At 40.9% G+C, this 16,844-nt stretch overlaps 1 protein-coding gene across 15 annotated transcripts in view; it reads left to right on the top strand.

The window, feature by feature from the left end:
• Positions 1 to 16,844, top strand: part of FOXP1 (forkhead box P1) — a 498,144-nt gene that overhangs the window by 358,076 nt on the left and 123,224 nt on the right. The gene's annotated exons all lie outside the window — the stretch shown is intronic.

Here is a 16,844-nt window from a genome sequence, read left to right as displayed (position 1 = left end):
CTAATTAAAGATAAGGAACAATGTAATCTATTAATTTAGGCTGAGATTGCCAAAGTTCTCTGCTTTGGCCTAATAGGCTTCAATTGAAGTCAAAGCCCGTTGGCTTCAGTGGGCAAAGAGTGAGGGCTGGGTGCTTTTTCAAAATCTCACCCATAATATAGACATATACCTTGACAACATGTCTTTATTGGGAGTTGGTGGAGAAGGTTTATCCCAAAAGTGAATGATTTTTGTTTGTTTGTTTTACTGATCCGTTATTGTTGTAAGACTTGAACATTTTTATTTGAAGACTGTTCCGTTTACATTCCATGTTCACCCAAACCATCGGTTGCTGTGTCAAGAGGACTGTGAAACCATTGTGATGTGATATATCATTTTTTTTACCGTATTTTGGGCTGCACAGCCCCAACAGGGGTGCTATATTCGCAGCTTCTTTAGGAAGCCTAAATGTTATTAGACTTTGTGGGGTTGTTACAAATTCAGAAGGCTAAAATCAATAGACCATCTCCTCCAAATAAAAGATTTATGCATAAATGTGTCATTTTGGGTGTAGCCTACTGATCAGGATGGCTAAATTATGGGAGCTAGTGATATGAGAGATCAAATAGGTCATCTGGTTAATGACAATATAGGATAGTTCCCTACATTACATTTCCTGCCGTTCTAGTATTTAGAAGCCTGAAGGAACAGTGGGATTTTCACCACTCTCCTTAGAATACTATTGTATAACAACATGACACTTAGGAAGTATTCCCTGGTTCCTAAATTATCCTTTTCTTAATTTCATCCCATTTGTCTAAATTGCAGTCCTTGTAACACTGTAAACCCAGTGTTTCTCAAGCTGGGGTCTGCGGACCCCTGGGAGTCCCTGAGGGTACTCCAGGGGGTCCGTGGCCCTGATGATCAACTCCTCCCCCTCTGGAGGAGCAGCAGGGCTGAGACAGGCTCCCTGCCTGCCCTGGCTCCGCTCCGCTCCCGGAAGCAGCGACACGTCTCTGCGGTCCCTGGTGTGGGGGGCTATGTCTCCACATGACGCCCCTATCCCAAGCGCCGACTCTGCAGCTTCAGCCTATGGGAGCTGTGAGACGGTGCCTGCAGGCAGGGGCAGCGCACGGAGACCTCCTGCCCCCCTCCTCCCTGAGAGATGTTCCGGTTGCTTTCAGGAGCTGCCCAGGGTAAGCGCCGCCCCTCACCCCCTCAACTCCCTACCCCATCCCCTCTCAACTCCCTACCCCAGCTATCCCTCCCAGGCAGGGTGGGGATAGCTCAGTGATTTGAGCATTGGCCTGCTAAACCCAAGGTTGAGAGTTCAATCCTTGAGGGGGCCACTTGGGGATCCAGGGCAAAAATTGGTCCTGCTAGTGAAGGCAGGGGGCTGTACTCAATGACCTTTCAAGGTCCCTTCCAGTTCTAGGAGATTGGTATATCTCCAATTATTATTTATTTTATTTATTTAGAACCTAAGCCCAAACTCCCTCCAAAAGCCCACACCCTGCAGTCCATCCTGCATCCCAACCCACATCCCAGCCTGGTGAAAGTGAGTGAGGGTGGGGGAGAGCGAGGGAGGGAAGGAGGATGGAGTGAGTGGAAGGCAGAAAGAGGTGGGGCTTGGGGGAAGAGGTGGAGTGGGGGCAGGGCCTGGGGCTGAACAGGGAGACTTGGGGGTCCCTGAAAAATTTTACATCAAAATAGGGGTCCTTGGGTTGCTGAAGTTGGAGAACCGCTGCTCTAAACAATTCCTCTCCATTCTTCGTGTTCAAACTCTTCAAATGTGTAGATATTACCATGTCCCCTACATAGCTGTCTCTTTCGCCCAACTGAACGTTCTTTAGATCTGTTCTAATAAATCAATCCTTCCATACCCCTGATCATTTTTCTTATTTATTAGTTATTATAACATTTGTTGTTCCCTGCTGAATTCTGGTTTCTCAATGTATTTCTGGCAATGAGATGTCCACAACTAAATGCAGGAGTTCAAGTGGAGTCACATCAGAGTCCTCCAGAGAGGGGCTATTTTCTCACTGTTCTGTGCTCTGATGCTTCTGCCTTTGTAGTCCAAAATTATATTGGTCTTTCGTTTGTTTTTTTGTTTCTGTTGCCATAGTGCACTGTCAAACTCGGGTCTGAGTTGCTCTCCCTATCAACCTTAGTTCTCTGACAGCATTAGTTCTTCTCTTGTCTTTCATTGGGTATATGTGATTCAGATTCTTTTCTTCCCCAAGTAGAGATTCTGTTGTCTTTAAACTTGAAGTAGAATATGGCAGATAAAGCCAACATCTCTACAGATCTGGAAAATAAAGCTTATGGGCCAAATTCTGCAGTCCTTACTCAAACTCCCAATAAATTCAGTGGGGGTTTTGCCTGAGTAAGCATTAAATGTTAACTGAAGAATTTGGTGCGGTAATGGTAATTTGTAGCATTTAAGTAGTGACTTTATCTTCAAAGCGGTTTGTAAATATGAATCCCCAAAACATCTCCAGGAGGATAGTCCAATAAGTAAATACCATGATCACGGTGTTGGATGGGGAAACTGAGGCAGGCAGGTTGAATGATGTGCTTAAGATCACAGAAGGAAATTTTAGAAGTGGGATTAGGATACATGAATTCCTGGTTCCCAACCCTGTGCTCAGTCTGCTTGGCAACACCTCTCTCTATATCTAAACTATTATTCCTTTGGAAAGTATGAATCGTTTTGTCAATGGGCAAATACACATTTTATTGGAAGTGCGGAGCACTATAATCCAAACTGTTATATTAACACTTCCAAAAACATTTTATTTGGTAAATCCATAGCTGATCCATATGCCTTTTAATAGACTCTTCCACTGGGGACATTTTTAATGAGATATTGTGCTGGCTAGGTCCAGTGTCAGGTAGTAAAAGAAGTGCTTTGTTGTGCAGATGTCTTAAGAATAGCTCCAGAGGATGAAATATGACTGTGTTGACCTTTCAGCTGTGAGCTTATTTGTCAGGATTCAAATAAGTTGAAAGGATCAAACCAAACAGTTTCCGTAGTCAGACTGGGAATTGTGTTGCAGAGGTCAATAGTGAAGGCCACATTGCAGATTCCATAACATAGCCAATTGTTGGTACATATTAAAGTACTGGAGCAGCTCCGGCAGTCAGAGACACAATTAAAATTCTAATTTATTAATGTATACAGAGAGCTGGCCCAGCCTGTCACTCACTGATTCAAATGACTGCCCATTCTTTTTTCCCTCACTCCTGGAGCTTTTGCAGTCTTAAACATACTGCAAGTCGTCTTGCATATAACAGACCCTGAGTGCTTTGGTAAAATGAGAATGTATTATTACAAAAAACAAAAAAAACAACAAACCTCGAGCACTGGTTTGAGATTACACACACACACACACACACACACACACACACACACACACACACACACACACACACACACACACACACATCATCATCATCTGCCTGATCACATTGTTTTAAATAAGAGATATTATTTCTGTCATACAGTTTACAAAATCAACCTGTATAGTTTCCATTCCAAAAATGTGCCCATTTTAGAAAGTTTATTTAAATAATGAACCAAGTTGTCTTTGCACTTAGTAAATGACCATAAACTTTAATCCCTTTGGATAGGTACAGTGTTTACTGGATGTTACTTATTTTTATCCATTATAGAACACTATAGAAATTTCTTTGCTCTGCTTTTTTACATGCTTGGCAAGGGCACTGCTGAAAAACGCCTTGATGCGTGTTGTCTAGAGCTCTGTTTCTATGAAACGTGGGGGGAAGGGAAGAAGTTAATCTAGAATGTTGGTTCTGTTAATAAGATGCTTTGTGGCCTGCCCACCCTTGAGTTCATGAGTTGACAGGCAGGGGGGTTAGGCCAGCTTGATAGGAATACTGAATGTACCGGTAGTTCATACGCATACAATTTATGGTTGCTGCAGAATACTGCTAAGTGAAATCTCAGGCTCTCTAATTTAATACTGGCTGGCAGGCGTTGTCAGGTAAACTGGACTGGCACAAACAGATGTGGAAAATTTAGTCTAGTACAGTGCTATGAAGCTAATTTGTTATCACCTTGCTGAGAATCATTTCTCATATACCTTGTGATTCACTGATAAAATAGCCAGAGCATTTAAATACACCTTGGCATCCTATGGTCTCATTAGGACATCATACCTTGAATAGCTTTCACGCAAAAGCAGGTTTTACACTGATAATTTTCAATATATCTTGACCTCAATCACTACAGCCAGAGATCTGTTTTTAGCAAATTTTAGACGTTTGGTGTATGAGAACTTGGATAGAGAAGGGGTGATGTGTTCTTCTCATGGTTTAAAAAAAATAAATCTCCAAATATACTATGACTCATATTTTGAGCATATCTCACACTTCCTTGCCTTATATTTGGCAGTGACTTCCAGTTTCACAGCCTGATGATACAAACAAAAGAAAATAAAAGTTAAGGAATGGATTTAATAACCAGCAATTGCGGGAGGTGGAATTCACAACCACAAAATTAGGTGAGGAAGGGGCAAATCTTACAAGCACTTGCCATGGATGTGATATTCCCTTGAATATGTGAAACAATTATTTGAGCCATCCATGTATGCTGAGAGCCCTGAGAATTCATACATTTTACCCAGCCAAGACAAATTTACTTGTATGTTAATAGATTATTTATTGATTAAAATTTGCAGGTTTAATTGCTGATTCTCTTGGTGATTATTCTTTAAGCCTTTTAGTTGCTGGCATGAATACATACATTGGAAACAAATCAAGAGACGCATTTTCTCCCAAGAAAGTAAAAGTGCATGTGTATTTTGGCAATGCTAAAAATATTCTTTAAAAAAAGAAGTAGTAAATGTTGTGTGTTACATTGAATTGAAAGTTGGACATAATGGCTTAAAATGGATTTAGAAAGTTCAGGGCAGGATTTTGCATTTGAAACTGATAAGATGATGCATTTTTTCAGAGTAAATGGTAATCGTTATGTGGTAGATAAAAACTTGTGAGATTTACCAAGATTGAATTTTTTTTACGTTGATGGTGAAGGGTTCTATTAAGAATTTGGCAGATTTTTTGGTTAGAGCGGTTTTTCACCTTAGCATTCCTGTTTGGTGATATATAAAACATGCTTTAGGCTGTTCTTTTGTTTAGCTTAATGCTACATGATGTATCATGTTGGTACCGCTTATCAATATCATAAGAAATAGATAAGAACAAGAGCAAAAAAACACAAGATGTAATGTAGAAATCAGCAGTAGTGTGAAATTATACAAATTTTAAGGGTATTTTCCTTTTTAATTTTTTTTAATGAAATTAGAAATGTAACTGGCAACTCACTATGCAATTAAAGGTGAAGTGAAGAATAATTTTACCCTTGTGCAGGGGTCTGTGTTTCTCGTGCAACAGTTGGCATAACTAACAGCCTAGGGATCTGCATACATTTTATGTACTAGTGGTACATTTAACTAGTGATAAACAAAGATCCCTGAGCTCAGGTCTTAGCAGGTAAATAAAGGAGAAACTGGGATTTTTTTTTTTAAGAAATGTATTTATTTGTAATTCTTAAATCTACATTACATCCACTTACAGACTTGGGGTGAAATCCTGACCCCGCATGGAAGTCAATGATAGTTTTGTCATTGACATCAGGATTTTACCCTTGCAAGGTTTAAATGGTTTTCCTAGTAACAATTTCAGTAGCCTCCATTTGAATTCTTCATTTTGAATCTATTGGTTTTTTTTACTGGCCTCCATTGGTTTTTAACTAAAGGACCTTAATAACTCCTTTCATTTGATCAAATAAACACGGGGTCGTGTGTGTGTTTGTGTCTGGTTATTGAGTCTTTGATTCACCTTATTCCAGCTCTATTACCAACCAGGGGGGCTAGCAAATTGTGTTTTTCTTAAATGAAAGTTCTGATTTTTCATGTAATTATGTGACTCTAGCAGGTGGAATTGGTAGGAAAACTGTGTTTGAACAGTACCTAGCACAATGGGGTCCTCGTCTGTGGTAATACAAGTAATAAATACTACTACTACTACTACTACTAAATATTGTGAGAGTTTGGCAACACAGAGTATGGTCAGCAAGTATTATTTCCATTTTATAGATGGGTAAACAGAGGCATAGAGATGGTGACTGGGCCAAGGCCACAGAGTGACTTAGGGTGCTTCTACATTGCAGTTGGGAGATGTGATTGCAGCCCGGATAGACATAGCTAGTTTAAAGCTAACTCAGGTAACTCGGGTATCAGTAGCGGTGAAGCTGTGGAAGAATGGGCTGGCCACCTGAGTACAGACCCAAACTCCCTGGTGGGCTTGTAGTTGAGCAGCTAACCTGTGCTGCCCCAGCTTCACTGCTGTTGATACCTGAGCTAGCTAGTTTAAAGCTATCTCTGGTAAGTGTACTTGTGCTGCAATCACACCTCTAATTGCAGTGTAGACCTATGCTAAGAGGCAGAGTCAGGAGTAAAAACGGTATTCCTCATTCCCAGTACTCTGTGCTATTAGACCTCCCTGAGATCATTTTTTTAACAGGTTTTCTTCTTGTAGGTTAAACATCTGTGGGATTTTTTTTAAATATGATTTTTTTTTAACCTGATTGTTTAGAGAGTAGTCTAGGGCTAACTATGTGTGCGAATATGGCTTGGAGTTTGTTACAAACATCATGGAAGAAGAAAACAAATGAAACATTCTTGACTGGTCAGAAATGTGTAAATTGCTGACAAAATGACATGTGTAATTAAGAGTGCTCCTGCCATTTTACCTTGTGGTTTACACCTACGGTGTTGAAAAAAGAGTGACTCCCACCTCGCTAATTACCATTATCACTGAAATGGTAGGGTTTGAGTCATTAGTTCCATGTGCATTTAATTAGAGGAAGGCTGAAATTGGATTTAACTTATTACTTTTTCATGGATCACTTTCTTGTCATCACTTCAAATTGGATTGCAGCCCCAGGTAACTAATTATGAGAGCCACAGGATCAAGAGTGGAAAAAAAGGTAATTAGGAATAACACTGTCGGACCCTTGCTGATAGTCCACTTGTGGGTTGGAAAAAAATGAGAGCAGTATTTTGTAGTATTACAGATTAGGGAGTTAAAGGTATGCACTACTGCTAGGAATCATGGGAGACTGCCACCACCTATAGTGGTTTATATGATGTACAGCTGGGTTGAAGATGTTATATCGACATGGTTCCACAATCACCTCCTTAATACCTAGATTAAACTTGTAAAAGCAACAGATTGCTTGTAGGTATGAGGCATCTCAACAATGGTGTAGCTAGGGGTCCTTACATATATTATCACAACATAGCTATCAAGGCACTTTTGAGCTATAGTACGGTGTTTTAAGTACAGCAAGTTCGAATTGGTAATGTATTAATGAACATAGAAATGATCTTTTTGGATCATTAATATCTCACAAGAAGATATATCAGTCAGTCCAGCAACAGTGAGGTTCATGATCTGTGTATCAGGAATTTAGTCACTATTTCCAGCATGCTAAAATCAGGACATTACTTTCTTTTGTCTGGTTGGGGTTTGGCTTTTTTTAGATATTGTAGATAGGATTGCTAAATTCTTCTTTCTTCAGAAAATACTTTAAAACAAATGGATTTATTTCCATGTGCAGAACAGAATTTGGAACTGCAAGTAATCAATTTTATTGACACAGTCTGGAAAAAATGTTGATGAGAGTTCAAGGATGTGAAAAGATTGAAATTTAAAAGTACCTAGCACTGAGTGTAGCAAAATTTGAAAAGTAATTTCATTAAGCAAAGAAATCTGTTGTGTAGGCATCACTAAGAGGAGAGTTATATTTGGGAGCTAGTGATATTGAAAGGAGGTAATACATCTGGGGCTTTTTTGCCTTTAAAAGAGCAAAAGTTTTTTAATTTCTCAGTGAATCAGAGTTCAAAGACATAACACAGTTTCTCAAAGTTGTGTAAAATGGATGTTCATGTTCTGTTAATATAAGCAAATATTTGTGACTCAGTCTTGAGTAAGTGATGCTTGCTTATTGTTTCCTAATGCAAGTAAAGTATAGGAAATTATGTGAACTTCATGCAGAAGATACAAAACAATCAGACTTCAAGAATGATACATTCCAGTTACAGAAGTTACTAGTATTTCTTTCTTTACATTATAAAATAAATCTAGAGATTAAAAAATCACCTCAAAAACAGAAGTGGTGCCTTTTTTAATACATCTTAAGTTGATTTAGAGCAGGGGTCCCCAACCCCCGGTCCGCGGCCCGGTACCGGGCCGCTGCCTCTTACAAACCGGGCCGCGAACCGCCTGCGGGAGGTCTACCCGAGCCGCGGGACGAGCGCTCCCTCCGCAGTCATGCCTGCGGGAGGTCCGCTGCTCCCGGGGCTCCGGTGGACCTCCCGCAGGCATGCCTGCGGGTGGTCCAGCTGAGCCGCGCGACCAGCGAACCGTCCGCAATCATGCCTGCGGCAGCTCAACCGGAGCCGGTGGACCTCCCGCAGGCACGCCTGCGGGCGGTCCAGCTGAGCCGCGGGACGAGCGCTCCCTCCGCAGGGATGACCGGTCCCTGGTCCTGAAAAGGTTGGGGACCCCTGATTTAGAGTTTTTATACATAATATTCATCTGTGGTTAAAAAGGGGACAACCTAAGGTCAAGTGATGTACTGTTTCCATTTTTCCATGCGAGAGAGAGAGAGAGAGAGAGTGTGTGTGTGTGAGCAAACTCCTTTATTTTGTAAGTCTGCAGGAATTTCTGATGAAGTGCAGAGGTAACTTTTCTGTCAATTTGAGTAGGCAGCGTTTTTGAACTACCGTTTTGGTTTGGGATGTTTTTTGGGTTTTTTCTCCCCCCCTCTGCTACAAACCATGGCACTATCCTGACACGTGCACATTACAGTGCTCCAATCTGCAACTTATTAATGCACAGTACTGGAGCCTATCCAGTGGTTAGAAAATTTCCTGAAGCCTAAAATAACAGCAGTTGGTGCAAGTGCCATAGAACAGAAGTGACAATGAGGGGCAGTCCGGTCCACTTGGCAAGATGCCCAGGCAGGAAAGCCAGCTGAGATATTAAAACAGAGAGATTGAAGCAGTGCATGTGGGTTATGCTTGAAAAGTTTGGTCCTGGGAAGGAGAAAACAAACAAAACCTCCTGTGACCATAAGACGTCTTCTGTTTTCCTACAGATATAAAAGAGTTTTCAAGCACTTGTCAAATAACCAGGAATGAAGGAAATAGGATCCATTCTTATCCATTCAGATGATTCCTGCTATGTGTATGAGCATAATTGGGGGGGAGGGGGAAATTGCCCTTGTAATAGAAATCTCCAGCTTCCAAACTGATGCCTGGGAGATGGAGAAAAGGAGAATATTAGTCAAACACACTTTAAGTAATTGTTAAATGTAATCACTGAAAAGCAGTTTGGAAAATGTACACTCAGGCAATGTGTGCTTTGATGTAATTACGGTAGTTGTGAGGTGAAGTCATACCTAGTAACTGTTTTCTGTGTTGCCTAGCTTTTGTTACTCAGCTATGATATCATGGACATAATATTATAAACATATCATGGCTATAGCATGCTTTTGTAACAAAAGATCAGGAACTTTTATTAAGTTTGTTTTTTTTTGTCATATTGTAAAAATTTATTATGTGTACTGTGTATATTAGAAACAGATTGGGGTAATTCTGTCTAAATGAAGTCATCCCAGCTATTTCCAGACTGTCTGTTTTTGGTTCTGAATAATTTTCATACATCAGATGATTGTCATATTTAGTAGCTTTCTACATTTTAAATAGGACGTATCCCATTCTGAACTTTCATGGACTTTATCAGCCTTAGTTTCTAGGAATATTTTGTTGCATTAGTATTTTAAATTGCTGCATTTTACAGAAACTGGCAGAGCAGAAGTAAATTTCATCTTAAGAATTCAGGAGCCACTGCCATATCTGCATTAAAGCACTAGATTTTTAACTACTTAAGCATTACAGTAGTGTACTTAAAGCTTTCAGCAACACACAGTAAGGAAGATCCTGCCAAATACATATTTCAACTTGTCTTCTTGTATTCACATTTTGAAACAAATAAATTTCCAAAAAGGGGGGAAAAAAAAACCCTAGTGCAAAATAAATGCACTTTGATTAAGTCTTTTAGATTTAAAGGGATTTTTTCCAAAATCAGAAAAAAGGTGTACTCTTTGTATCAAAAATATTAAGGAACAAGCTAATATTCACTTCAAGTTTTAATTATACAGTTATCTACATTCAATTAAACCTTTTTTTCAATTCTAAAGGCAAAATTCGCCTCTGCAATCTGCACTGTGGACCTTTATGGTATTCCCTGTGTGGTGAACAAGAGAAGAGTATGCACTGGAGATGCCGCATGGCTGATAAGAAATCTGCAGCAAGGATCAGAGAGCAAAATTTTGCCCTAAAATTGTAAACTTTGCCAGAAGTTATGGCAGTTTGTGAAAGAAAAAAAAAAGTAGAGAGAAGGCATTTTGATCTAACTTGTTTGAGCTGAAGAGAGCAGCTGTTTGCCTCATGTGTTTAAATCTCTAGAGCTAATATTGAAGTTTCAGGGCAACAAGTGCAACATTGAAGAATGAGTAGAAACTAATACCAGTGAAACAACTGGAAGTGCCATTTTGAAAATGGCTTTGGAACTTGACAGTTTTATGATTCTGTAGTCAGGTTGGCAAAATATTTCATACAATGTGTACATGAAGAAAACAGTTACACCGCTGAAATGTTTTTACATTCATAATACATGTAATCTGCCTTTTATAAATTACTCATCTATGTAAGGTGTGATATAAATGGCACATAAACTGAAATCATTGAAAATATAGAAAATTTAAGAAGACTGACAGCACAGTAAAGAAACATACTTTGTGTCAGGATGAAGTTCGACAAAACAGAGAAGATGGAATAGATTATTAAATAAACTTTGAGAGAGGATGGAAAAGGCACCTCGCTTTCGCATTCTGAGAGGAATTGGTTTACTCGATTATATGCAACTGTATCACACTCAGGAAAGTAGAAGACAAATGAAAGCAAAACAAAATTTAATTGAGCTATTATTTTGCAGACTTTGGCTCAGTTTCAGACAGCCTAATCAAATTGTGCTTTGCTCAAATAACTAATGTTAAATGCAGTCTACCAACAGATGTTTAAACAGAGACTAATTGGAAAATCTACATCCTGGGCTTAGTAAGTCTAGTTGAAAAAGTTTTTTTAAATTATATTCTGAAGTGACGTAATATAATGTGATAGAAGTCCCAGGAAGCATACGGGTCTTCACACTAATTGGACACAGTTCTGCACAGCTCTCTGAACAGTCAGAGGTGTCCACTCTGTACAGTGGAGGTTGTAGCTTTGTGCTGCTTGCCACCCACAGAAATCTCCTTTATCATGTTACATCTCTGGAGTCATGTTGCAGTACCATAGATCACGCCATATGCCAATGTGTGCCGTGTAAGTAATGCAGTGGAACACACTGATTGATGATATTTAAAGTGATACCATCACGATTATTAGATCTCAACACTGACCTTCCTTGCCAATTCTGTCACTTAGCAAGCTTTTTTAAAATCATATGATTCAAATAATGTGCTGCTCTATTTAAGTTATTAATCTAGGTGGCACATCCTGGCATTGAGCATTTCTGATGTATCTTCATTGCCATTTGGATTTCCTCAATAAAATACGGTGCAACACAAAGCTAAACAGCGTGGGCCAAATTCATCCCAATTGTAAGCAGTGACCCATCAAGTGAGCACTGTGATGTCAAAAGAGTCCACCTGGGATGAATTTAGCTTCTTAGGCCTGATGTGTCTCTTGCATCAGTTTTAAATAAGTGTAACTCCTGGGCTGTTAGTGGGGTGTTGTCTGATTTACACCAGAGTAACAGAATCAGCCCCCCTGCATGATTAATTGGCAGGTTGCATATTTTTTACATCCTTTTCTGCACTGTTGTCATCCATCACAACTTTGGGCTAAATTATTATTCATTAATTGGAGGTTATGAAGAATGGGTTGGACAAACGCCTGTCAGGGATTGTCTGTACTTGGTCCTGCCTCAGTGCAATGGGCTGGACTACGTGACCTCTTGAGGTCCCTTCCAGCCCTACATTTCTATGATTCTGTGTTTGTTACAGTAGCACCCAGAAGCCGCCAAATGAGATTACACTCCACTGTGCAAGGCACTGTACGTACAGATAGGAAGAGAGAGTCCCTGTCAAGAAAACCTTGCAAGATAGACAAGACAGGCAAAGGAAGGATTAGTATCCCCATTTTAAATATGAGAAACTGAGGCACAAAGAGTTTAAGTGATTTGTTTGAGGTCACACAGGGAATCTGTAGCAGACTAGATATTAAACCAAGATCTCCTGAGTCCCTGTCCAGGCATTTCACCATAAGGCCATCCTTTTTGACATTTTACCAGCAAAATTGTGCAACTAACCTATACTTACATTTTTCACAACTGCATATGCAAATTGCCTGATTTCATACATAAAACATATCTAATCATTTGTGCGCACAATTATCCAATCTGCACAGAAACATGCTAATTGCATACTGAAATGAGACACACAGTTGCTCACCAAAAGTACATGACAACGTGGCCTCTTATTTGTATTCCTTCTCTCCTTCATTGTGTGTTGAGATAGGATGCATCTCGCTGATCTCAGTGCTCGCCAGAGACAGCAAGGGAGAGATTCTCTTTACAGTAACAGCAGTTGCCAGATTGAGCAGTTCGATGTCCTTCTTGGTGGAAGGATCTTCAGGATTGTGCCTTGGCAAGGAAGAAATCCGACTTTCCAAAGAATTTCTGCCATTTACAAACTTCATTATCATTGATGGACCATTAACTCTACAGGCTTGTGTGCCAGACCTGTTTACACAGTGTGAAACTTGAGAGAAATGGACTGATATTGGGATGAAAGAACAGATTTGAGTAAATTCATAACTGGCCTTTTGGCCCACGTTAATCTTTGTTTCAGCTGGGACCAGAACTTATTTAAAGAATCACGTATTGTGTCTGATACCGTGAGAATGTCTGTCCTTGCCCTCGTGCTATTTCAAGCCCAGGGACTTAAACATCACAGAGAAAAGCATGGTATAAATTTCTAGATGGATCAAACCAAAGTTGAAAATCTTGCAAGAAATCCTTCTCTCAGGCTTTCCAGCCTAACTTTTAAATAGGAGTGATTCAAGGTGCCCAAAATTGTGAACATTTGTGTAATGTGTTCCTATCTTTCATTGGAAAAGAAAGGGTCAGTGAAATTTTTCTGACCAATTCTAGTAATTCAGATAAGCATCCATAGCAAACCAGTTGAGATTTGTCCATCACTAGTTAGCACAGCTGAATCCACTCTTCTGGTTCAGTAATTTGAATCCTGTTATTTACCCTTGCAAAAATATAATTTTTGAAGACCTTTTTGTTGACTACATGCTATTACTGTGGCAAGTTTGACTGTTAAATGATGACGCTCCCTAACTCCCAATATGATGTGTGTTCTCTTAGGGCAATGTTCTTTTAAGGTAGCACTGGCTGTGTTCCGTCTTAATACCCATCATCTAACAGAGAGTAGCCAATCTGAATTTTTTTTTAAATATAATTTACCAATTGGAGTCCCACAAAAGGCAGATTATATTTTATGGTTTATGAACAGCAGGGCAGATATTTCAGAAAAACTGTATACAGCAGTCATTTTGAGACTGTGCACAAATGACTTTTGAAAATAAATATTTCGCTGCCTACACAGCTGTATTCACAGTCCTGGGATCACAATACCATTTGTGTGATGCCTACAGCTGATTATATAGAATATAATAATGCTCAAATGAAGAAAATTTTACTTAAAATCAAAGGCAGAATTAATGCCCCCTGTGAAAACCTATATCGCTGACTGAGGTGTTGGCATTAGAAATGGACAAATCAGTTCAGGAAAAAATAAAATCAGCTTGAGCATTCACTCAAGCTCTGATCCAAACCTGAACATAAACATTTAATCCTGTAATAATAATTAATATGCTTCTGCAGCACCCGTCATCCAGAGATGTCAAATGCTTTACACACAATAACTACCTAAGCTTCCAAAGATCCCTGAGAGTTAGATTGGAGGTCTATTGGGCTTTACCTGCCAGGGAAATGCAGCCACCTCTAGGGTGAAACGCAGCCGCTGCTTAACACTGCACAACAATTTAGGACAGGTGGTGAAGAATACTGTATGTGTTTCAGACTGTGAGGGGAATCTAGGTTGCAGGATACTGTCTGCAATCTGGTACAGCACACGGGTGAGGAGTGGCAATTGTGGTAGGTCTTTGTTTTTCCCCCTTTACATGGGTGAAGGAAAATATGATTTGCTGGTTGAAAGAGGGAATTTTCAGAACTTTCTGGAGGCCCTATTTCTACCTGCCCTCCTCCTCACTTCCCCTGGTTGATTTAGTTTAACTAGTTTAGGAAAAGCTGCAGCCAATTTGACTGCAGTTTCTTTGCATCCTGGCAGTCAGCAGTGTACCACACATCAGGTAAGGGGGCGTGGATCTCCTAGTGTTAGATTGGTTCAGTATGGCCACATACCTTGTAAAGATCGTGGCTGTGATGCATTTTCTGCTGGCACCTGCCTAAATGGGAAAGTTTTGTGCTGCGTGCTCTGGGGAATTCCTGGGACCTTGGCTGACACAGCAGCTAGGCAGCACCAAAGGAGGGCTTGGGCAGAAGCTGAGAGTCTGCTCACAGGGTGGAAGTTTGCTGTGGCTAGTTTAATAATATTCTTCTTCGAGTGATTGCTCCTATGCATTCCAGTTAGGTGTGCGCGCTGCGCGTGCATGGCTCTTCGGAAGATTTTTACCCTAGCAACTCCGGCGGGCCGGCTGGGCGCCCCCTGCAGTGGCGCCGCTCTAGCGCAGGATATATACCCCAGCCGGCCCGTCCGCTCCTCAGTTCCTTCTTACCGCCCGTGAGTAACCGTCTTTTCTGTGAGGTGAGCTGTAAGATGTGAATCCCAGAAGTGAGGAGTATCTGGGGAATGGTTACGGAGGTTCTAGAGAGAAAGAAAGGAACCTCAAGATTTGGATAAGCAAACCAGATTTTGCAGAGCTTAACTGAATTGTCATTACTGAAGTGCAACATTTAATTGTACACTCAGCAGTTCTTTCTGGTTTTGTCCTTTTATTATGGGAAAGGGACTTTGAAGGAAAGTGTGAACTGCACAAGAGAAGAGGCAAAGGGAACAAAGAAAATCCCCTAAAGTAAAACATGTCAGAGCAAGAGCCAGTAAAAAAAAAAGTTGGCAAGTCAAAGAACCTGCATTGATTTTACTTTTAACTGTATGTTTATTCAAATACTGAAAATACAGATTAACTTTGCTCAATATTTATCATTATTTTACTTGCCTTGGAATGGAAACAATAAGCACTTTGTTGATTTGAGTTAAAAAGTTGCCCCATTTTACTCTGGCTTCTACAGCCAATCCCTCTATCATCAGATACAAAACTATTTATTTTAACTTCTGACCCTCCTTCAGGGATCATTGTAATGCCACTTACAGCAGCATTTCAGGGACTGTGGCCTGGTCTACACTAGGCGTTTAAACCGGTTTTAGGAGCGTAAAACCGATTTAACGCCACACCCGTCCACACTAAGAGGCCCTTTATATCGGTATAAAGGGCTCTTTAAACCGGTTTCTGTACTCCTCCCTAACGAGAGGAGTAGCGCTAATATCGGTATTAACATATCGGATTAGGGTTAGTGTGGCCGCAGATCGACGGTATTGGCCTCCGGGCGGTATCCCACAGTGCAACACTGACCGCTCTGGACAGCAATCTGAACTCGGATGCAGTGGCCAGGTAGACAGGAAAAGCCCCGTGAACTTTTGAATATTTCCTGTTTGCCCAGCGTGGAGCTCCGATCAGCACGTGTGGTGATGCAGTTAAAAATCAAAATAAAGAAAGAGCTCCCGCATGGACGATGCGGACGTGATCACTGTAAGGGCAGGCAAATCCGTTCTATCAGCGCTCCGTTACAGAAGACGAAATTCAAAATCATTTTTAAAAAATCTCCAGACAGATGCCATAGCAAGGACTCAGCGCACTGCTGCGTGACAAGCGTAACGGAAAGCCAAAGAATCAAATGGACGCTCATGGACTGGAGGACTCAAGCTATCCCACAGTTCCTGCAGTCTCTGAAAAGCATTTGCATTCTTGGCTGAGCTCCAAATGCTTCTAGGGTCAAAAACAGTGTCCGCGGTGGGTCAGGGCATAGCTAGGCAATTTACGCACCCCCCCACCCACCCCCAGAAGTGAAAGGGAAAACAATCCTCTCTTGACTCTTTTACATGTCACCCTATCTTTACTGAATGCTGCAGATAGACACGATGGTGCAGCACTCAACACCAACATCCTTGCTCCCCCCACGCCATGGATGGCTGATGGTACAATAAGACTGATACACATCGTCATCATCAGCCTATTGGCACATGGGGCAGTGCAAAAGGACTGGTAACCATGCCGACTAGCATCAGTTAAGTCGATCAAGGATGCCTGCCCCTAATTTTTCCTGGTAGATGGTGCAATATGGCTGGTAACCGTCTTCATCATAGCAACAGGGGGCTGAGCTTCATCAGCCCCCACCCTTCATGTGTAAAGAAAAGATTCAGTTGCCCCTGAACTAGCAGTGGGATGCTGGGCTCCTCTCCTACACACTGCTTAATGTCCTGTCTGGACTATCATAGCAGCTGGAGGCTGCCTTCCACTCATTTCTCACTAACAAGTCACTGTGTCATCACACAAGTGGGGGGACAATGCTATGGTAGCCCAGGAAGGCTGGGGGAAGAACAGAATGAACAGGTGGGGTTG

This window comes from Mauremys mutica, chromosome 7 (genome assembly GCF_020497125.1).
Source record: "Mauremys mutica isolate MM-2020 ecotype Southern chromosome 7, ASM2049712v1, whole genome shotgun sequence".
Lineage (NCBI taxonomy): Eukaryota > Metazoa > Chordata > Testudines > Geoemydidae > Mauremys > Mauremys mutica.
The sequence above is the reverse complement of the archived record's forward strand: the minus strand, read 5'-3'. Positions and strand labels throughout refer to the sequence as shown.